Source organism: Pinus tabuliformis, chromosome 1_2, assembly GCF_031772625.1.
Source record: "Pinus tabuliformis cultivar Carrire ecotype Pingquan chromosome 1_2, CPIR1, whole genome shotgun sequence".
Lineage (NCBI taxonomy): Eukaryota > Viridiplantae > Streptophyta > Pinopsida > Pinales > Pinaceae > Pinus > Pinus tabuliformis.
In genome coordinates, this window is record NC_142298.1 from 946,174,748 (window position 1) to 946,197,670 (window position 22,923).

At 38.2% G+C, this 22,923-nt stretch overlaps 1 long non-coding RNA gene across 1 annotated transcript; it reads left to right on the forward strand.

Moving 5' to 3' along the window:
* The first annotated feature begins 18,713 nt into the window (after positions 1–18,713).
* Positions 18,714–21,821, forward strand: LOC149209070 (uncharacterized). The gene is made up of 3 exons (XR_016252179.1): positions 18,714–20,223; positions 20,342–20,572; positions 21,679–21,821. It is a non-coding gene; the product is annotated as an uncharacterized LOC149209070 (long non-coding RNA).
* The last annotated feature ends 1,102 nt before the right edge of the window (positions 21,822–22,923 follow it).

Consider the following 22,923-nt stretch of genomic DNA (forward strand, 5'->3'; position numbering starts at 1 on the left):
TATAATACATTTCCTAACAACAGGTACTACACCGGAAGGATACACTGTCCAACAAAAGAAGGAATTAGTGTTGCGCACGACATATTTCTCTGTCATTGCTAGGCATCTGTACAAAATGGGGTCTGATGAGATACTGCACCGATATGTACCCAAGTTTGAAAGAAGCAACATCCTCACAGATTCTCATGGGGGTGCCGCGAGAGGACATTATGCAGGAAGAGAAACCAAGCAAAATATTCTACATGCAGGTTGTGGTGGCCAACCCTCCATTAGGACTCAAAAGCGTATTGCAAGGAGTGTGATGTGTGTCAAAGGACTGGTAGGCCATCACAGAGGGATGATATGCCTTTGAATCCATAGATGATGTTACAACCCTTTGAACAGTGGGCGATAGATTTTGTGGGATCCATTCAGCCCCAAGGAAAGACAACGGCAAGGTACATTATCACCGCGACGAAGTATTTGACTCGTTGGGTGGAGGCATAGCCTGTGAAGGATTGCAAGGCACGACCCCTGCAAAGTTCCTCTTTGAGCACGTACTGGCATGATTTGGATGTCCGAAGATATTGATGAGTGATCGCGATACACACTTCCAGAATGAGATGATTAGCATGCTGACGGAGGAATTTCAGGTATATCACCAGAAGAGCATGCCTTATCACCCGAAGGCTAACGGAATGGTGGAAGCGTTCAAAAAAGTGCTCAAAAACGCATTGACCAAGGTTTGCAATGCTTAGCAAAGTGATTGAGACCTATGCATACCTACAATACTATGGGCTTATCGAACGACATGCAAGAAGTTGACTGAACAAAACCCCTTTAGGCTTGTCTATGGGGTTGAAGTGGTAATTCCTATGGAATATATTGTGCCTAGTCTATGCATAGCAGTGCTCATAGGTATGACGGATCACAAAGCCCTGGAGGAAAGGCTCACACAGTTGGATGAACTTGAGGAAGAGATTTTTTAGCTTGGCTTTCACCAACAGGTCCAAAAGCAGCGCAAAAAGACATGGCATGATCAACACATTAAGCTATGCACATTTAAGGTAAATGACCTGGTTTTGCTATATGACAGTAAGTTTGATAAATTTCTAGGAAAATTCAGAATGCACTAGTTAGGGCCCTATGTCATTAAGGAAATTACTGATGGAGGAGAGGTACAGCTGGTCAAATTAAATGGAGAACCCTTCCCAGGAAAGGTGAATGGAAGTCACTTGAAGCCATACACCGACGGTCCGGCCATGTGACTAAATGAAGGTAGCATAGTCTTAGCGCTCCAGGTAGATGAAAGGAGGCACGAGACTATAAACTACACTACTCGTGTTGGGGAGCTTCGCGATTGGAGGATGGTGTGAAGTAAGGAAGTGTCACAGGGTCCGTAGTAGTGCGAAGGGAGCTGCGCTACCCAAGGAAAAATCGTTTAGGTTTGCCAAAAAGTGACCGTTAAAGTCAATGTTCATGATTTGACAGCAGAAGTGAGGCCAAATGGAGCGGGCGACCGACATTTAAGATGAAATTTATGGCTCAGATCCTTGAAAATCTACCACCAATCCAACATTAATGAACCAAATTTGGGGGGAATGGTCGGATTTGAATTTAAAATGCCCTATAAATAACAAGTGGTTGTCCAGTGAAAAACACTTGGCATTTTGAGTATTTAGTTGTTGAGCTCTCAGACACCCATGAACTGAGAACTCTTCGAGGCTTTCAAAGAGACTCCCACATTTGCAAACTTTCCAGAGACGTTGCGAGCACTGTTAGAAAGCATTATGTCAGCACCCGCAGAAATTATAAATGCTAAACAAGTAGTAGAGGAGCCGACATAAGAAATGGAGATATAGGCAGAAGTAGTTTCTTCGAAAGTGGCCGAAGTATTTGTAGAGGTCCCTAAATCGCCAAGGATGCTGAGACCAAAGCCGACCGCAACCAAGGAAACCATGAAGGAAAAGAAGGGAAAGCAACGTGCTATATTGGTGCATGCATTGCCAAGGAGAAACCCACCCAAGCGCACTACACAGGAGAAAGGAAAGGTCATAAACTTAGAACCAGAGGAGGAATATATCGAAGACATCCCAATGGATGATGAGGATGTGGGAGATAAAGTGGAGGAGGTTCAAGCCTAGGGTGCGGACCCTATTACTCAGTTGTCAGAATATGTCCCTCCATGCAAGCCTAAGACCAAGATACCAAAGGACATCAATGAGAGCAAGGCTCCCCTGCAAACCCCTCTACTGTCGGACGAAATTATTTTCGATGGTTTGCGCTTGGCACGAGTGTTGCTGTTGAAACTTGAAGACTGGGACTTAGCGGACCATGAGAAGTTCCTACACCTGGCGACCGAGCAGCTGATGCGATGCATCATTGATACGAATACGGGAATGACCGCATTGGAGCCATGGAGGTGGCTCAAGGGAGTAGAAAAGGCAGGGTTGCTCAACCTTCTCTAGGTGCCTCACTACAACCGCACCTCAGTGATAGTGTTGGTCATCAAGAATCTGTTGTGCTTGGTGCATGATGGGTATCTATGGTTGGAGGAGCCGATACCCATCACAGATAGGTTGATTCACCGAATAATGTGACTACCGTATACAAGAGAGAATTCGGCCATGATCTTTGGTGGAAAAGGTGGTGAGTAGGCTCTTGTAGAATCAATGAAGGAAAAATTTAAACTATGAAGAAGTCGCGTGGATATGCTATATCCAACATCTACGACTCCACTGTGAAGGCAACCACACAGATTTTAGCGGGGAAAGTGATAAGGAAGTGTCGCGCTGATGAGGTGTCGGCACCTATCATCACGCTCACAGCACAGTGCACTGAAGGAGTCTAGTTCAACTGGTCGAACTACCTTCACAGAGAGTTCCTCACAAACTGCCGTGAAGAACAATAGCTCAGCAAGACATTCCACTACGCGTGGCTCTTGCTGTCAATTGTGCTAGTAGCATGGGAGCTACCAAAGGACAACCAGTTCCCTTTGGTCGCGCCAAACCTCCATGAAGCAGTGAAGTACGCTTCATTGTGGGTGACCAAGGACACACAGAGAGTTAGGGACAATAAGATCTTTTGGATCTTAATGGAGATGAACATCCGGATGGCCATCAATTGCAAACTGCGATTTTCACCAACGGTGTATGCCAACCTGCAGGGCTACGTCAAATTCAAATTCGATTTCCATCGAGTATCCGTCAAGGCGTGGAAGGACTCTGAGAAAAAATGGTATGAATTTCTATATCTAGCCACGGATGACGCCATTGATGCGATGCTTGATCAATGGTCAACAGAGTGGTGCACTACCACAGAATTGGCGGTGGGTGGGAGCAAATCCGCTGTGCAGAAGAAGAAGAAGGAGGCCAAGCTTAAGATGGTACAGTTGGTTGAGAAGAGGAAAAAGGAGGTCGTTGATACAGCCCAGGTGGAGCACGAGGCCGCGCAATAGACAAGGAAGCAAACAGGTGGGATAAAGCGGGGCTCTGACAAAGGCGTGAGGTCACCTTCAATTGAGATAAAGGAAGAAACAGAACAACTCGGCGCAGACCCTCAGGAGACATCTGCCCGCATCAAGTGCCTAAGAGAGCTGGAGAAGGGGGGGACTAGGAATAAATCAAAGGCGACCAAGACCTCATTGGACCCCATCACATTAAGAGAGGATGATTTACATAACATCGATGACACAGTCAGGGATGTCAACGCGGAGGCCCTATAACAATTCAAACAGTAGTAGAAGATCATCCTGGGGCTATCCAGATAGGATTGCAGGAATTGCAGACTCACGCATCACAATTTGGCACGGTGTCTACCAGCTTGGCTATTGGCACTTCAGAGGTTGCCGACATGTTGCGCACGAATGCTTCCGGTGCGATAGTGCTACCGGATGGAGCACTGACCACAAAGAATGAGGCTAACAGGCCCACTGTCAATGCCCTAAAGGGAGTTGGGTTGAACCTGGCAGCACTCTTGCACGAAGCACTCCACCTCTTGTAGGATGGAGTAATTGCAAAACTGAGGGCCCGAGAGCACTGCACCCTCCAGGTAATCAGCGAACAATGGATCAACAATGAATAGATGGCCCTACAGAGAAATGTTGTCATCGTCGCTAAGACCGAGGCAACCAATCATAGCAAGAGGATTATGAAGGTCATTGAGGAGGCATGCTAAATGGTCCCAGAGTTGGCCATTCTGGAGGAGGATCCAGTCGAGGTACACATCCGCAAGTTGGCCACAGGGGTGCGCGATACTCAGACTGAGATGGTGCGTGTTCAGTTGGAGTTGAACCTACAAATTACAGAGTTACAACTGAGGGCCCAACCTTCAACTCTGCTAGAAGTGAACGAACAACGGGCGACCACTGTCACATAAGCAGTAGTGGTGGTGGATAGTGTAGTAGAAAACTGCACACAGTTGTTTGAGAAATCATTTGAGGTCCTGAGAAGTTTGCAGGAAGACCCCAATATACAGAGGCTAGAGACTGAAGCGTGTGTTTCTAGGAAAACTAGTGTCTTTTCGATCTGCTAGTCCCACTAAGATTGGTAGCTATCTTAGAAACAAACAATCAAAGCAATTTGTGATTTCCTTTATGTATGATAGGTAAGAGAGAAGCAAAGAGGACCAACCTGGATCTTCCACTTGATTCCTTGCTTGATTTCTCTCTCCCTTGATAGAGCCTGCAACTCCTCTCCTACTTGTCCCATTTTAGAGAATCCCTATAGAGACAAAGTAACAAAACGCCATCAAAGTATCTCGATCTATAATATCATAAGAAATGCAGAATCAGAAATACATTGATCATACAATTGCATTTACAAATAACAAGATTCACAAATACACGATTGTATTGAGGAAAACTCAAAGAACTTTATTAATAGTAGAAATAGAAGAGAGGATTACAACCCAGCTGTCTAATCTAGCATCATCCTCCCAGCATCAAAGCCCTCTTCACCTCATGAAAAGCAATATCACCCAACAATACAATGTTCCTTCTCAAAGAGAAACCAACATCACTTCCTTACAAATTACAAAATTCCAGCCTCTAAATCTCTCAGATGAGGGATCCATTTATAGATGTCTTGCAAGGGTGTGATTCAGCTCTAGGTTTTTGATTAACATCATTCCACTGATAGTTCTTGGTTCCACTTGGAGATTTCATTGATCTCTTACTCATCCCTGGGCGAATTCAGAGAGGTAAGTGTCATAGGAGAAGTTTCTAGAAGATTCCATGAGCATCCACCTAGCAAACTGTCTCAGCCATTTGTCCATTCTCGCTCATCGCACCCTACAAAAGGCCTCTTCAGTATGCATCGTACCTGGTTAGTGTAGTAGCCAGTATGCATCGCACCTTGACCAAGGAGCAGTCAGTATGGTCTAGTTGTGGTCAGTTCTGAGTGGTTTTTCAGGTGGAACTTCTAGGAAATGATGTAATTAGTTGACCATGATCCTTTATGGTATGAAACAACACTTTTAGGGGTTAAAGAGCCCTTGGTTTATCGACATATGTGATTGGGGTTGAAGTGCCCAAATATGTCTATAACAATTGCCCCCTAAAGCATGAGGTCGTAAATATTTTGATGTCGGATGAAATGCTTTATCATGAGGATCCAAAGTATTCGAACTGAAAGGTGACCTATATAAGATACAATACAATACATCATCATCATATTATTTTCATGATCTAGCTAAGGCGGGCATTCCCATGCTCAGCTTTATAAATTCATTTTCATGCACATAGAACAGATAATCGTCTGTTGTTGCAGACTGGGGATTCTTTATGTGTAGAGTCATCATCCCTTAACATGGATAATCATTTGCACAACTTCTGTGTACATTAGATGTCTTTATTGTCCTAAGTATATTACAGCCCAAATGGATGAAACTAGATCCGGGGTCTTCAAACTCGATCAATCTTCGCCCGATGTACAAGTCGATCCATGTGAAAAGATGTTCTGAAGTCGAACATGAAAAGACATCGCCTGATTACTAGCCAATGATGTAAGCTATTAATAGGCATGAGAGGAATCACCGATAATGATAATGACCCTCAAGGTACTGCAGTACAATTCACGTGGTGTGAATATATGAGTCGATGTCGAAAACCATGCAAAATATTTCGGTCGAAGGCCATTGATGTAAACCTATCGCCGGAAGTGAGAAACTTGCCATTGAGGCATGCAAGCTTCAAAGTACTGAAAGGGTTGTTTCTAAGTCAACTTCTTGGATAATGAGCCGATGTCGACAAGAAGTGACTCATTGTAGGAGGGCCTTAATGTATCCCACATCTATGACACAAAATGGAGCAAATGATTTTCTGGAGGTGAAAACGATCTGATGATACAAGTTTCAGGAATGGTAGTCATGAAAAATGGAGAGTGAAGGTATTGCAGTGGATGAGGCGTTAGCTAGGCAGTGTTTTTTTATTTATGAATGACTTCTCTTGAACATATCGGTGACACTGAGATGGATTGGTAGCGTTAACCCCAAAAGATGGATGGTGTGGAGGACCAATGGTGATATGACTGATGAACGGAATAACCCAAGCCAACTTAATCATGGTGATGGAGTGAAAGTTTCATGTTCAAGAGCAATCTGCTACCAATGAAGTTATTCAAGTTTTCTTCCCTTTTTCCCCAGTCATTGCTGACCAGTACCTCTTTATTTATGTCAAGCTTGAGGAGGATAACATATGCTTGTTCTATAATTTTCCCTTCGGACAAACCTGTCACTATGTTTTAGCGAGCCTAGCGACATTGAAACTCGTTCTTGTCTGGGTGGACAAGTTTGTCGCTATTGTTTTAACGAGTTTAACGACAAAGATAACTAGGTCTTTTTCATGTTTAGAGAGTTTGAAAAGGGACGAAAAGGAAACTCCAGCAGTCCTTTTTCGTAATATAATCCCTTAAGTCCAAAAAAGTATAAAATAATACAAAAGGGATGACTTTTTGATTGTTTTAGCGAGCCGAAAAAGACAAGCGCTTGATATTTTTGTGGGATGATCCCTCAACTCCAAAAATATTAAAATGTAGAGGAGGGATTGCGCTTCCCCTTACTTTAATGAGCTGGAAGGGCCAGTAGCTCGACAATCTTTTCATATTTAACAAGTCTAAAAAGAGCTTAAAAGAGACTCGTTTTTTAGGAACGAGTGATGTTTTCAGGTAGCAACTGGTTCTAGGTAAGTTTGGAACTTCTCAAAACATGGCAGTGTGAAGAGGGTGGCTAACAGAATCACTCGATGCCACTGTTCCTCAAAAGAGTAAACAATCAAGTGGAAGCATATGATCGGCCAAAGGAATGGAGGTGATGATAGAGCACAACCAAGGCTCAAAAGGCTGATAGCATGTCAATCACATAGGTCGTTTACTAAAGGTGGGTTTATTTTTAATGACCTTGAACCTTGCAGAAACATTGCTCATTAGCAGGTTTATTTTTTAACGAGCTTGAACCTTGCAGAATCATTGCACATACCAGTCGTTCAAAAGATGTCTCTCACTGGTAGGTTCATTTTTTAGCGAGCTTGCACCATGCGAAACTTTCCTCATTTTCCTTTTTATGTAAGCTAGAAACAACCAAACTACAGAGCTAACTACACTAAAAGCTAAGGAACTACTGAGGTTAGGTAGGATAGTTTTGTCTTTCGTCTAGACAAAACACTTCCTTTGCTTCGTCTGCGTGTTGCAGACAAAGGTGAATGGTGGTTAGAACAATCACCTAACCTAAGAAGTTGAAAATAAAAAGATAAAAAGTTAAAAACGCTAAAATGCTAAAAAAAGAAATTGGTTGTTTTTCACTTGCATACAAAGGTTTACATGCCCCAGGTATTGAGAAAATGAGAGTCTCCTGGTTACCATATGGAAGTCCCTGCAGTTAGGCAGGATTGTTTCTGTCAATGGTTAGACAAAAAACACTTCCTTGGCTTTGCCCATCGAAATAGACAAAGGTGAATGGTGTGAGCTTCCAATCACATAACCTATCGGGAAACCTATTTTTTCAGCTGGGTTCGCCTGCCAAAGCAGACCAAGGTGCATGCCCCCTAAGCTTCGTTACATTCACCAGACTAGTCACCACAATCTGGTGGATGGAATGAAGGTTGAAGAGACACTCTCGATGAAAAGAGACCATTTAGGGATGATGTTTGATTTGTAGCTGTGTTTGAACTGGGAAATGAAAGCTAGTCAATAAGTTGTATCATTTTTCATTCATGTGGGAAACACATCACTCAAAAGAGTGTGGAAACAATAGCTTCCATGCTATATATGTAGTCACGTCCAAGAAGAAGATTGTAATCTAATGGTCCTTGGAATACCATCACGTTCAAATGAACGGTTTTCCTTTTCAAAGTTATAGGCAACTTCGGAAGGATCCCTAACAATCGACTGGTTCCTTTGTCAAAGCCTGATAAATTTTGAGTAATAGGAATAAGCGATGGCAAACCAAGCACTTTCCAAGCAGTTGAGGAAAGGATACTCACTGAAGCCCCTTCATCTATGATAGTGCCAGACACGATCATTTTGTAAAGTTGTACTATGATTCAGAATGGTACATTAGATGGAAGGCAGGATCTTGCTAGTTGATTCCAATCGAAGGAAACAACTAGACTGCTCAAAGGGGGTACCGAATAAACGGCTGGATGAACCCCTTGAACTGGGGGACCTTCCTCCTGTTGTAAAGGAACGGGTGGATTGCCCCCAAGTTCATCATACTTTGTATTAACAAAAAGAATCTGAACAACATCGTTTTCTTTCTCTTTGGAAATAGTATCATCTGAAGGCGGACCTTCTGAAGGCAAGACTGGGTCAACTGCCATCTCGACCTGTTGACTTTGGTCCGGTATGGACTCAGAAGGTTCACTCTCAACGATAGGCATTTCGACTGACGATTGAGTTACGTCAGTCGGGTTTTCAACTAGAAATGGACTTGGTAAGAGTTTCTTGTATCCAGGTGGAAGTCGTTGTGGTGAAGCAAGACAGTTATCCAGGACACTTTTTGCTTCATCCAAAAAAGGATAACGGTGAAGAGCATGATCACCTTCACATAGCCCACATGGAAATCTGACCTTTCCTTTCTGTCCATTGATTTCACTAGTTGATGGTGTGTTGTCAACATGATGACCAGAGGTTGATGACACCTGACAGTGTGAACAGGGAGACCATTCTCTCAAGATCCGAGGGATGCACGGACATTCTCGATGAAGGTGGTCTCCCTTGCAAATTATGCATGGAGATCTGTGTTTGGAAAGTTTGGTGTGCGGATTTTCACTAGATGTTGCATAGTTTCCCCCTTGCTTGACTGACTTCTTCTTTTTCTCCTTCCCTTTCTTCTTCTTCTCAGCCGCCTGGTTACTAGCATCGCTACTTTCACCAAGCGAAGAGGAAGAAGGGGAGGGAGAAACAAACGAAGTAGAAGGTGAAGGGTCAACTTCAGTGTCAACTGGTTGCTGATTTGATTGCTAAGGAATCACGGTGTTTTGAACGACCGAGGTCGAGAATAGCCATACTGGTAGGCCAATTGTGATTCCTGGAAGGGACAATGTAGCCATATATGGAGCACCAATATCTCCCCAAGAAGAGAAAGGACTAGGATTCCCCCCAAGAGGGATTCCTTGATTGGTGGACTCCATTATCTCAACCTAAGATCAATGAAGGAACAGGGATATTATTCCGATTTAAATAAATTTTAATGACGCTTTGACACAACTTTGCTTTTTCAATTTTTAAGTGTCGAGAAAAAGCTAAAGATGACTCTAGTCGCCTTCGATTTTTAATGAGCCTGAAGTGACAAGTGCTCAGATGGACCTTTTCTTTTAAGGAGTCCAAAAGGAATGAAAGTGACTACTCTGGAAATCTAGACAAAGGGATTACCAAATCAATCGCAAAACTGCAATATACACCTTGGTTGTAAATTAAAGAGAAATTACCAAGGACTTATGTACGGCAGTCAATCTTCCTGAATGATGTGTTCATTGCATTGCAATCAATAGGGCGGCAGACACGGCTTCCTATAGATAAAGGATATCAGCCTATTGTGGTCTCCTAATATATACTCGATGGTACGAGGAGCACAAGTTCGTACTAGCACTTGTCATATCAAAGAGGAGGAATCACCCAACCTTCAATGAAAATGATAGTTACCAGGTTTGATGATGCTGGAATATGTCTCTAGCCTAGACTTCTAGATGTGTTGCATTAGGTTCCAAAGCGTTTTTATGTTCAGTGAGATTTATTTTAGTGTTGATCTTGTTTAGAAGTTTGTCTTTCAAGGTTCACCGCGTGATGTAGATGTAAAATTCCTAAATATTCAATCTAAAATGATAAACAGTCGTTTATTTTTTTTTAGCAATGAAAATCCTACCTACTAAGGAAAGAAGATAACAATTCTTTCAACAGAGAGCAAAGAGCACACATTAGATGCACTTTTCCTAAATCATTTTCCACATATAGTCTAAATGCAAATGCACATGCATGTATTTGTTTTTTGTTTCCTTAATATGAGAATGCCAAAAAGGAAAACTAAGTACAGATCTGAATTATTTTCTTCAAAGAGACATTTCGACAATTTCTTTTCAAAATGAAAGGAAGACTAAAACGACACTTTTCGATTTTGAATAGAAAACTGCTTTCGACACTTCAAATATTAACAATTCAAATCAAATACAATGAAAAAAGTACATTCGACTATCTAGAGGAGGAAGACTTTACGACACTCTTCTTTTTGACTAAAAATGACAATTATGACACTTTTGCATCAAAAAATGACAGTTTGATTAGGCTACTTTTTTATTAGGAATCGTAAATGATGGACAAATACATATTTTTTTTTATCAATCCTAATCAATGGAGGTTGAACAATGTAAAGGAAAGAGGCTTCAACAATGAGATACTGATCATAAGCAGCAAAACAATTGAATAGAGCTGAAAACAAGGAGGAAAAACCCAAATTTCAAAGAGAGAAATAGTATAACTCAGTCATCGCCCCTGTCCTTCAAGAAAATAGGGATGCATCTCACCTGCTACACACGGGAAGTGCGATGCATACAGGCTTCCAGTTACAGACAGTGCGATGGGCCAGGGAGCGAAACTGAGTTGGGTTTTTGCTCAAAATTTGCAGCTAAGTTCAGTGATTTAGGTTGAGCTATGATGAACAGTAAAAACAAAGTACAGGGTTATGATCTTAGGAGGTTATTGAGCTACCACAAGGGTATTTAGGATGTTTGTAAGTTAGATGTTCAGTTCATAAACCAACCCAGAGATTGACTAAAGTAGCATTCATCTACTTTGCACTTGCATAGCAAGAGCAGCTCAAAGGCTATCTGGCTAACTTCAGGCTCCGTCTGTAGTTTATAAAGCAAACAACAGTAACAAAAAAACAAACTAATCGCTCCCCAGCGGAGTCGCCATTTTGTTTCCAGGAAAACTAGTGTCTTTTCGATCTGCTAGTCCCACTAAGATTGGTAGCTATATTAGAAACAAACAATCAAAGCAATTTGCGATTTCCTTTATGTGTGATAGTCATAAGAGTGAAGCAAAGAGGACCAACCTAGATCTTCCACTTGATTCCTTGCTTGATTTCTCTCTCCCTTGATAGAGCTTGCAACTCCTCTCCTACTTGTCCCGCTTTAGAGAATACCTGTAGAGACAAAGTAACAAAACGCCATCAAAGCATCTTGATCTATAATATCATAAAAAATGTAGAATCAGAAATACATTGATCATACAATTACATTTACAAATAACAAGATTCACAAATACACGATTGTATGGAGGAAAACTCAAAGAACTTTATTAATAGTAGAAATAGAAGAGAGGACTACAACCCAGTTGTGTGATCCAGCATCATCCTCCCAGCATCAAAGCCCTCTTCACCTCATGAAAAGCAAGATCACCCAACAATACAATGTTCCTTCTCAAAGAGACACCAACAACACTTCTTTACAAATTACAAAATTCCAGCCTCTAGATCTCTCAGATGAGGGATCCATTTATAGATGTCTTGCAAGGGTGTGAGTCAGCTCTAGGTTTTTTATTAGTGTCATTCCATTGATAGTTCTTGGTTCCACTTGGAGATTTCATTGATCTCTTACTCATCCCTGGGCGAATTCAGAGAGGAGTGTCATAGGAGAAGTTTCTAGAAGATTCCATGAGCATCCACCTAGCAAACTGTCTCAGCCATTTGTCCATTCTTGCTTATGGTACCCTATAGAAGGCATATTCAGTATGCATCACACCTGGCTAGTGTAGTAGCTAGTATGCATCACACCTTGACTAAGGAGCAGTCAGTATGGTCCAGTTTTGGCCAGTTCTGAGTGGTTTTTTAAGTGGAACTTCTGGGAAATGATGTAATCAGTTGACCATGATCCTTTAGCGTACGAAACAACACTTTTAGGGGTTAAAGAGCCCTTGGTCTATCGACATATGTGATTGGGGTTGAAGTGCCAAAATATGTCTATAATAGCGTGCAAGCTGCAGTAGCGCTACGATGAGGTTAAGGGCACAATGCAAACCGTCGCGCTTACACAGAGACTAGCCAAGCTGCAGGAGGCTAAGTAGTTGAAAGAAAAGCTAGACACAGCGCTGCACAAGGAAGCAGTGATGAAGGCGAGACTAAAGCCCTGGCTAGAGGAAGCTTACATAGTCACAGGAAATATCGAAGGCAAGCTTGCGACTCTGCAGGAAATGCAACAAAAGCTTCAGGCTAACAACGCGGGAGTAGTGACCGAGCAGACAGTGGAAGACGTGAAGTAGGCAGCAGCTCAATGCACGGGCGAGGTAGCGATCATACGGGTCAAGCTGGAAGGGCTTTGCACAAATATCTCCACACTTACTGAGTGACTCGAGGGCAAGTCACGATGTTTGTGTTGGGGGCCTGTTGGGAGCGGGATCCCCTAAGGACAGTTTTCGGGATAAAAGCCCATGTTTGAGTCAAATTTTGTAATAAAATTGTAAAGTCTCCGCATTTTGTGGTTGCGGAGTGCGAAGATGTCATAAGTCATAAAGTTTTGCCCGCCCTTAGTTTTGTAAAGTAAAGTCGGCTGTAAGAGATCTACCCATGGTCCACGGACCATGGGATTGTGTAAAAAGAGCTAAGATCTAAGTAGTTTTAGGGACACTGAATGTAAAATAGTCATAGCTCTGAAGTAAGAAGTCTAAGTCTTAGGTTGTAGCATAGGTAGAGGCTTTGCAGCTGAGTGTGCAGAGGCCTAGGGTAGAAATATGTAGCTGAGTGCATGAACCCCTGCAGCTGTGTTGCAGGGTAAATAGAGTCTGTAATCACTTCGAAGACATCAATAAAGAGAGATATTCTGCAATTTCTGTGTCTTTGTTTTGTTAATGCATCTTGTCGTCTTATGTATGAATTTCCTTTATTTTTCTTATATGATACGTGAATGAATGCAATTACATTGGAAAACTGAATGCAATTATGGATATCTGTTTACGTGGTGTTAACTATAATTATTGATAAAGATAAGCAAGTCACTTACATTAATTGGGGAATCTGCACGGTACGCTGCCATAGCAGCGCGAAAGTACCTGAGCAGCAAGTTAGGGCTGTGCAAAGGTTGATCATACCCTTTCGCAGAGGTATTGAAGGGTGGAATAAGGGGCTATTCTGGCAGCCCTATAGTTAAGTGACCTGCGCGAAGGCAAGGATAGAGGAAATTAACTGGCATCACAACCATCTCAGGGTGTGGAAACTTGGTTCCAACATCCCCCCATACTGCTTCGGGTGAGACTTCAGTCCGTGCTCTACGGGCTGATGCCAAAAGTGCCAGTAGTGTGGGGATTTCTTTGGCTAAATAATGCTGAACCTGGGTCAGGCCCCCTCAAGCCAACAGAGACCCCTAGATTCTTAACTGCTTAGTGTGTCTTCATCTCAAAAGTTATGGCTTTGTGAAATGAATGAAATTCTCAGATAATTGAACTTTGCCTCTTTTTATCTATTGTCACTCTCATTAAGTCTTGAAACTGCAAGTCGTTGATGATTTGGACTTGGTGAATGATTAAAGGAAAACTATTTACAACAAGAAGGAATGAACCAATTTTTCCTAGCCAATAATATCTTAAGATAATTTATTTAATGTTCTTGGCACTAATTCCTCTTCAGCCAAGAATTTTCTCAATGGTTACAATAGTGTTGATAACTCTTCTTTGTGATATGATGCAATAGAGCCATTGAGTACAATAATGTTGATATCTCTTCTTTGCAATCTAATGACACCCCTCTATTGTGGGCACAACACCCCCCCTTGATTTTAAAAATTAATTACAAGGCCCTCATTGGACATTTTTGAAATTTCTTCTTTAAATTCCATTTGTTTGGTTGATACTTGCTCTTATTTTCATTGATCGGATTTTTTCCCACTTGATATTCTAGGGTTTAATAAGTCCTACCATATATTTTATCCCAATCCTTGAGGGTGTCACTTTCGTTGCTTTGGCTTTGTCGATTCTTGTTCATTAGTTCTAATCTCCCCATCTACTTTCACTGCTTTAAGAGTTCTTTGATGATTTATTGTTCTTGTGGTTTTGATGTACATTGTATTTGGATTACTTTCGTCATTTTGGTACCTTGCTTTGATCAATTCCTACTTTGGGTTGTTTGATTTTGGTTCAAATTGGTGTTCACATGACATTCCCATAATTCACATTAGTTTAGAAAATATGTAAATATGTACATATAACGATAAATAAATTGTATCATGTATTAAGACTATTTTAATAAACATTAGTATGCCACGTTATAAACTTTATATGTATCTTATTTATGAATATACACATACTTTATTTAATACATAATACTATACAAATAAAGTATTCATTGCAAATATATAACCATATTAGAAACTATAATATAATTTGTATTATAAAATATAACCCACATGGTATTCGTTATATGTATTATTTTACATGTTGTATCCATATTATTATACACCCGTGCATATAACACATTCAATTTTTCCTTTGATTGTTTATTAGTTTGTCTTTGACCAAAAATTTATGATGTTTATCCATGGTTTAACTTTAGGAATTCAATTTTTATTCTTTATTATTATTATTGAAATTTATTTATTTGTAAGGTGATTGGTCGAGGTCTTATTATGGGTTGTTTAGTAACTTCCATTTTTATTAGTTGCTAATTTTTTGTTTTTAGTTTTATTTATTTTTTATTTTTTGTTTTTCTTTTTCTATTATCTCTATTTTCAAAATATTTTCAATTAAAGGTGACGTATTATTATATTAAAAACATATTTTAATAAATTTAATTATATATATATATATATATATATATATATATATATATATATAACACACACATATAGATTTATGTATTTTAATATAAACAATATTAGTTAATCATATTTCTTAATTTTTGGTGATGATATTCAATATAATATTTTATTAGTTGTTTTATTTTTGTAATTAAATCTTTGCCTTTGTTATTTTTTTACTTCATTAAGCTATATTTAAGCTAAACCGCAAGTACTAACTACTATGTAACCCTTGTTTATATATGTAATAATATGTAATATTTGTTACATTATATATATATATATATATATATATATATATATATATATATATATATATATATATATATATATAACTACATAAAACAAAAAATTAAATAAAATCTATAATTCATATATGTAAACATAATTAATGGAAAATCAACACATAGCATGTTTGTTTCTATGACAATGAAATGAGGAAAATTATACATCATCAAATTCAAATCAAAATTCCAATGGTGTAGCTTTTAAATCGCATGATCAAATAATTAATTAACTATTCATATAAATTGGAGAGTCCCCCACGAGTTGTTCAGTACTTACTTGGAAGATTTATAGGAATTTGCAAATCCTGGCTCAAACTTTATTTGAAGTTTGGAAATACCATTATCCTAGTCACTGTTATGGTGCTTGAAATTGTGATTTTCATCTAGAGAAGATAAAATACACATACACTGTGTAAGGCATTGAGATTAACCTTAAGTAAGATGACACTGCGTAGAACTTGGACATATGGGAGGCTTCCATTAGATATATTTGAAGTTGAACTTGCTTCTAGTCGCATAGGGGAGGTGTACTATTTGTCTTTGGGATTAACAAATGAATGAAAAGTTGTAGCATTTACCAGTTTGTGGACATGCCTTCCATTTGGATTGCATTGATAAGTGGATTTCAAACAAGACCACATGCCAAATTTGTCTCTCTTCTCTAGGTAACTGAATTTGTTCCTCTAGATTTGGCAACACCACTTGCAATTACCCATCTAACTCATGAAATAGTTGAAGTGATACCTCATACATGGCATCACTAGAAGGAAATTCCATGGAAAAAGTACCTAGAAAAGAAAGGTTGAATATCCCTAATGTAGTGAGAGAGTATCTCAGCAGACCAAGAGATGAATGAATTGGTCAAGCCATCAATATAATAAACTTGAATATACAAGAAATTGAGTATAGTACAAGAAGATTTCCAGTAGATGAAAGTTTGAGAATAAAACCATATTGTCTATATTGCATTAATGTTAATGGAACATACCTAGAATAGGATTAGTGCTCTATCTAGGTCTTTTACCATGTCATCATCTATATCCAATTTTGAAACATCATTAATAAAAAATATTTGGTATGATTGTCACAAGTAGCATCTGTAAATTTGGCGGTAATGAGTTCAATCCCTTAGGGTTGATAGTACATGGTTTTTTTTGTAACATAGTAGAAACCATTCACAATTTTCGTTAGTTGGGAGCTTAATCACATGTGATTAAATGTATAACCTATTTTTCTTTTTGGGTGCATCAACTTCAATGTGAGCTAATTGTGTTTGCTTCAAGGACGTTGAATGGGTTTGGTGTATTAATGGCTAAACATCTTTAGATGGAAGCCTCTCCTTTGATGATGATGACAACTATGCCATTTATCTCTTTTTCTCTTCATTATGATTTAAGAATAATGATCACAATTTTCATGTCTAAGGTCATCCTTTCACATGAATATCCTTCTGCCATATGACTAGGGTTGTCATATGATACTTTGTGTTTTTGGTGCATGAGGTTTGAAGGCCCATCTACATAAGGTGGATTTTGATCACCAACTTGACAATGTTGAATGGAAATAATGACATTTAAAGAACTTGGAATAAACACACACACACACAATATGACTAATACCATGATATGTATAAAATAAATAAGAGTAATTAGTTTATCTACAACTGTCATGGTAGGAAATTCCAAACTTAGTAGATTGGGAAAGAGGAAATTTTAGTTCTTGTTCTATTATTGGATATAAATATGAATTTTATTTAACAAAGCTTGTAAAATACTAAAGGTTAATTGATTTTAACATAAAAGGGTTAATTGATTTTAACCTAAAATAATTTAAAGAACAATTGGCTTGACGTCATGTTTTCAGCAGTGATAAAATGTGAGGAGAGGGGACTTGAAAAGGGGTTTAATAATTTTTATGAGAGAAGCTATGGGAATTTGTAATTTCATGTAGAGATTGAAATGATGTAATTATTAAAATCAATCACTAAAGATTCTAGTTTTCAACAAATTGTCGCATTTTCTTTTTTCTGGTGTGATTTTTTTGCATTTCAAAGCCTTTTTCTTCTTATATCTTTCTATTGTTCAAATTAATTTAGTATGATAAAAAAATGTGCAAGCCATCTCTGAATATGCTCGGTTAATTTAAGATGATGAAATTAGTGTAGAAACAATTTGTTTTGAGCACACTTTCAAAATTTATTTGCAATCCATGTAGTATAAGTTTGGGCATTGAGAAGGGTATATATATTGGTGACCCCTAGATTCTTAACTGCTTAGTGTGTCTTTATCTCAAAAGTTATGGCTATGTGAAATGAATGAAATGATCAGATAATTGAACTTTGCCTCTTTTTATCTATTGTCACTCTTATTAAATTTTGAAACTGCAAGTCGTTGATGATTTGGACTTGGTGAATGGTTAAAGGAAAAGTATTTATATCAACGAGGAATGAACCATTTTTCCTAGCCAATAATATCTTAAGATAATTTATTTAATGTCCTTGGCACTAATTCCCCTTCAACCAAGAATTTTCTCAATGGTTATAATAGTGTTGATATCTCTTCTTTGTGATATGATGCAATAGAGCCATTGAGTACAATAATGTTGATATCTCTTCTTTGCAATCTAATGACACCCCTCTGTTGTGGCCACAATACCCTCCCTTGATTTTAAAAATTAATTACAAGGCCCTCATTGGAAATTTTGGAAATTTCTTCTTTAAATTCCATTTGTTTGGTTGATACTTGCTCTTATTTTGTTTGATCAGATTTTTTCCCACTTGATATTCTAAGGTTTGATAAGTCCTGGCATATATTTTCTCCCAATCCTTGAGGGTGTCGCTTTCGTTGCTTCGACTTTGTTGGTTCTTGTTCATTGGTTATAATCTCCCCATCTACTTTCTCTCCTTTAAGAGTTCTTTGATGATTTACGGTTCTCGTGGTTTTGATGTATTTGGATTACTTTCGTCATTTTGGTTCCTTGCTTTGATCAATTCCTACTTTGGGTTGTTTGATCTTGGTTCAAATTGGTGTTCACATGACATTCCCATAATTCATATTAGTTAAGAAAATATGTAAATATGTACATATAACTATAAATAAATTGTATCATATATTAAGATTATTTTTAGGCCGATAGGCCTTCCTATGCATCAACAATTGTCAACACTTTTACCCTGCTCTGTTCCATCAGGTGAGACACTTTCAACCGTTGATTTGAAGTGTGACTGCTTTTTCCAAATATCGGTTGAGTTGTCTTCTTTTCACCTCAGAGTTCTGCTATGCACTCTGTGGCATGGCAAGATATTTTTATTGCTTTTTCCCATTCTTTTATGTCACTCTTGGCCTCAGAGTTAATCATTTCTTTGGTCTGCTAGTGGTTGTTGCTGTTCTTTTTCCCTGGCTTTTGGCAAGCACTGATTAGTATTAAATTATATACCCCATACACCAATTAAAACTACCTGAACATTGACTCGGTAATTTGATGAGTAGAAATAATTGGTGCACTGCGTTGCCATTCTGTCTTTCATCGCAGTGAAAACTAAAAGCAGTATAGAGAATTTGCATCTAACTGTGTTAAAAAATAAAGATTGATGCATACTTTCAATTCCCCTCGGCCTTTCTAGTCAAAAATGGCGGTGAGTAGTTGTTGGCATCTGTCAAAGAAAGAACTGGGCCTCAACACAAAAGAAATAGAAGAAATCAAGATTCAATCATTCTCATTAGTAAATCCTCTCTGTGAATAATGGCTTGGAATGCAGGGAGATTCATCAAGATTTTGATTTTCTGTGTGGTAGCTTTGATTTTGAAAGTAGGCCTTCAATCTTCCAGAGACTGGTATGATCCCTATAATGATCTCCATCCCAATGCCTCTTCTCTGTTTGTATTTGGAGACTCATTAGCAGATGCTGGGAATAATAATTTTGTGAATGCGAGTATCAAGGCTCGGGCTAACTTTGCTCCATATGGCCAATCTTTCTTCCAGAAACCCACTAGTCGTTTCTCTGATGGCCGAACACTTTTCGATTTCATAGGTGAGTTCCATGATCAATCTGGTTGCTTCTTCATTATCTGGTATTTTTGTTAAAGAAAATAGATAGCTCAACAACATTCTGGCACTAACATGGCTACCTGTATATTTTATGTTTTCTCATATATAAATTTAATATTTTTCCGGATTACTCATATCTCAGTTTTTGCGATCATCCATATGGCCAATCTTTCTTCTAGAAACCCATTGGTCGTTTCTCTGATGGCCGAACACTTTTCGATTTCATAGGTGAGTTCCATGATCAATCTGGTTGCTTCTTCATTATCTGGTATTTTTGTTAAAGAAAATAGATAGCTCAGCAACATTCTGGCCCTGACATGGCTACCTGTATATTTTATGTTTTCTCATATATAAATTTAATATTTTTCCGGATTACTCATATCTTAGTTTTTGCGATCATTTTGACTAAAAAAATTCGATGCGAGTAATCTGTAATCTGTAAATGGAAGAAAAAAATTACTCTTCTCACAAATCCCTATTCTCTTAAATTAATATTATGATCTTGGATTCGCAACCTCTGGTTTAGGGTTACCCTTTCCTGCTCCCTGGTTTCAACCTAAAGTGTATTTGGATATCTCTCATGGTGCTAATTTTGCTTCTGCTGGAAGTCGCTTGCTTGATTCCACTCTTCAACACCTGGTAACAATTCATTCATTTTGACATTGGGTTTTCATTAAAGATAGCAGTATATGGCTTTTCTTGCCTGTTTAGGATGATATTTTCTGATTATCTGAAGTCTTGATAAACTTTTCTTCAGAACATTATTCCCTTTGAGCGCCAAGTGAAGGAGTTCAGAAATTTCTTTCATAAGCTGCGTAATGATTCTGGTTATTCAGCACAATATTTTCTGTCTAATGCTGTTCTTGCAATCAACGTTGGAGCCAACGATATTGTGGGGAATTACATGGTGAACGAGTCTCTGCAGGCGACCATTAGTCCTCAACTATTTGTGGAGTCACTATTAAAAGCTTATGAAACCTATTTGCTGGTAAGTATTAGTGCAGGCCCTGTTTATAAAAACTATTTGCTGGGAAGTATCGGTACCAAATTTTTTTTTGGGAGATTTTATGTGAATTCTAAGACATATTATGGATAGCATTTTTAATAAATTTATAAACATATGAGCATGCCTTATTCCAGAATTTGTTGAGGTTAGGCGATTTATTAGCTCAGAAATTTTAGAAATTGAAAAAAAAAATTGGGAGATTTTATGTGAATTCTAAGACATATTATGGATAGAATTTTTAATAAATTTATAAGGATATGAGTACGCCTTATTCCAGAATTTGTTGAGGTCAGGCGATTTATTAGCTCAGGAAATTTAGAAATTGAAAAAATTGTAATTTAAATGTCTAGGTTTTTAAAGATATTAATCTATTTCTGTAATCAAAAATACAATTTAAATGATACAATATTTAAGATCTCATTAAAAAATTCATATCATTGGATTATTAAAAAACAGAAAATCATCTCAGAAATCAAAGACATATTAATGGATAGCATTTTTAATAAATTTATAAGCATATTAGTATGTTTTATTCCAGAATTGGTTGAGGCTGGCGATTTATTAGTACAGTAAATTTAGAAATTGTAATTTAAATCGCTGAATTTACATAATTTAAGTGTCCAAGTTTTTTTAGTTATTGAATTTATTTCTGTATTCAAAAATACAATTTAAATGATACAATAGACCACATCTCATATATTTTATTGAATCACCTCAAAAATTTCATTTCCACTGGTGACACCTCATGACATCCCACTGTGACATCTCATGACATCTCTCTGTGTTAAACCATATCTCATATCTTTTATTGATTTCACCTCAAAAAATTTCTTGCTTCCCTGTTAATTGATTTCACCTCAAAAATTTCATTGTTTCCACTGGTGTGGACACCGGTGATACCTCATAACATCTAATTGTGTCCAACAACATTGGTTAAACTCTAATGTTGATATTGATGCTGACATCCAACTGTATCTAACAACATTGATTGAACTAAACCTTGCTCCTGCACAATTTAATAGTAAATGTTGATTTTGATGTTTTAGTGACAATATCTATTTGGATGTTTGTGATTGTTACTATTACAGAGGCTGTACCAGACTCGGGGCAGGAAATTCGTTGTGTTTAGCATTTCACCGCTGGGATGCAGTCCTGGGATGAAATTTTTAGGGCTGAGCAGGTGGAAAGGCAAATGCGATCCGATTGTCAATGCATTGTTTCAACTATTCAATTCGAGATTGCAGAAAATTGTTTTTTCATCTCATCCAAAATCTCCAGGGAGGAGTTTTCATGTATGTTAACAACTACGATTTCAAGGTGAAAGCTGTTGGTTTACGCCAATTGCTCCTTTCTAGATACTTGGATTTACAAGTATGCTTGTATGTTTAAATCATACTTAATATTATATTTGTGGTACTTGTATTTATTTGGCCTTTATTATTGGCATAATGATGCCTTTTTTTCTCTCAGCTATATTCTGATTCGATTGTATAGGAAGCGGCGTGGCCTCTGGGGATAGCTATTCGAGGAAGCGCTACTTTATGCAACCGCATCCTACCTGACCCAAGTTTTCTGTTTAAAGTTTTTGTACAGGTCTTGCTGCACCCATTGGATCGTTTCTTGTATGCAGACAATATAAAACAATTTTTTTATTGAACATTGCATGTTGTTCTTTTTTGACCACACTGCATAATTTGCCATGGTGTTTCATTATGCACACAGATAATGATTGATTCTTGTTGTGCGACATTTAATTTAGTCAAATATTATTAACACAATAGCATGTGCTATGAACCAGTCTCCAACAAGATCAAAACCATCACTATAAAGTCTTCCAAAATTTTCAAGAATTTATAATACTTCATTAGCTGATCTGAATAGTGTCTGGTGTGTTGTTCCTCCTTTCAAGCGTGCGTGTTCATGTTTAGATGGTCGTCTTCAGGCATGGTTGTCTTCAGGCGAGTGTGCATGTTCATGTTTAGATGGTTTTCTTCAGGCATGGTCGTCTTCAGGCGAGCGTGAGATCACAATCAGGAAGGCATCCATGGGGAAGAAGTGCTTCTTTTATTCTTGCTACATGTAATGTTATCAACGATTTGGTATTTTCTTATTTTTGTTTTTGCCTCTGGCCTCCTAATTTGGCATTGACCATGGTTTTTTAACGTCTCTATAGACATGGTCTTCGGAATGGCTGTGGTCATTTAATTTCCAACTTCTAAGTTCTCCCTTTGACATTTAAGGTTTGTAATGTCATATTTAGCATAGTTTAGAATATTATATTTTGACTTTCTAATCACAATATACAATTATGGTTTTCAATGTAGTATCATTCT